The sequence below is a fragment of the Montipora capricornis genome, chromosome 6 (genome assembly GCF_036669925.1).
Source record: "Montipora capricornis isolate CH-2021 chromosome 6, ASM3666992v2, whole genome shotgun sequence".
NCBI lineage: Eukaryota > Metazoa > Cnidaria > Anthozoa > Scleractinia > Acroporidae > Montipora > Montipora capricornis.
Genome location: NC_090888.1, coordinates 51,743,985 through 51,745,487, shown reverse-complemented (window position 1 = coordinate 51,745,487; position 1,503 = coordinate 51,743,985). Strand labels below are relative to the sequence as shown.

The 1,503-nt window shown below is 38.1% G+C and overlaps 1 long non-coding RNA gene across 1 annotated transcript in view; it reads right to left on the bottom strand.

Moving 5' to 3' along the window:
• Nucleotides 1-650: 650 nt before the first annotated feature.
• Nucleotides 651-1,503, bottom strand: part of LOC138050619 (uncharacterized) — a 2,881-nt gene continuing 2,028 nt past the window's right edge. Inside the window, exon 2 of the long non-coding RNA XR_011132655.1 lies at nt 651-1,503. This exon is cut by the window's right edge and continues 1,364 nt beyond it. This is a non-coding gene — a long non-coding RNA (uncharacterized lncRNA).

The following is a 1,503-nucleotide window of genomic DNA, read 5'->3' as shown; positions in this document are numbered from 1 at the left end:
AAACCAATTTTCAAGGAGAACATGGAAAAATGTATTTGCCATAGATGGAAAGATTCAACTTTGCAGTGAAAAACACTTGGAGTGAGGTGCACTCTAACAGTAACATTAATTTTATTGGGTCAGTTAGTCCAAAAACCACTCAACAGTCATCAGTTAAGTTCACTTTAAATGACACAGCAAAAAAGGGAAACAGTAAGGGGGCTTTCATTTATTAGCACATGAGGGGGGGGGGGGGGGGGTTATTAATGTTATCTTGGAAAAGTATTAAGGGGGGCTGTCATATATTGAGAAGCCTTTTGAGGGGGGTTGATTGAAATGTTGGCTTTTCCACTTCATTTCACTGACTTCAAAGCTGAATGTACATATTAGCAAAGATTTATAATATTACACCCATTTTCCTGGCCATTGGAGAAAGTTTTCCCAATTATGGGCACTGTTCCTGGGAACAGGGAAATGCCTGAATTGGAAAATACCGTTAATGATTAACTCTCAATGGTCTGGACATGGAAATGCACTGCCCTTCCTATGAAGTTTTAAAAGTGACGGATGCCATATATTTTACTTTTTGTGATGGTATGCAAGCTGAACAGGGGCATAGCGACCATATACACACATACCCACATGCGTACCTCCAAAAATCCAAAAAATGAAACATTTTATTTTATTTATTTATTTGATATTTCCATTGTAAAGGGAGAGGTGTCTCCCTTTTCCTGTGGCCACATTTACCATGGATAATGCACTCGTCTACTAAACACATATCAGTAGTTCCAAAGGTTGACAAATAAACAACAAATTTACTGCAAGTGAATAGTTAGCATTTTTTTCATGCTTTGATTTATGAAACTTACCCCCGGAAAACATGGGAAATGGCATTTCTGAGGCCCTAATAATAAATATTTTCTGGGGTGCATGCCCCCAGATCCTCCCTAGAGGCTCATGCAGAAAGCGCTTGTTTCATTGCACCTTCCTGTGGGTACCTATTAAAACGGAAAAACCCTGCTACGCCTCCTGCTGAATTGTTGCTTCTAAGGATATAGATGATTATTGAGTTGAAAATTTTGAATATAAGCATTAATGCTAATAACACATGAATGCATTGGATGAACTGGCTGAGCTGTTCTGCTTTCATGTATAAGTTGGGTGGCTCCTGTGTGTATGAGGGAGAGAAAGAGGGGGGTTGAGATATAATGCTGGATAAAGATTGGGGTTATGTGATTGCTGCCATTACTATAGAGGGGGGTCGGGAAATGTTTGAAGGACTTTCCAAGTAATTTTGCCAACCACCCCCCCTTCCTATGAGCTAATAAATGAAACCCCCCTGATACATACAAGCAAAATAGTTTTGCATCTATGTTAAAAGTAACAACAAAAAAACAAACAAAAGTCAAAACTTGACAACAAAATTGTCCAAGACATGGAGCATTCATAAAAATAAAACTACTAATAAAATTAATCACTCAATTGCTTCATTTCCATTGGTCGAGTGTTATAATGTAACAT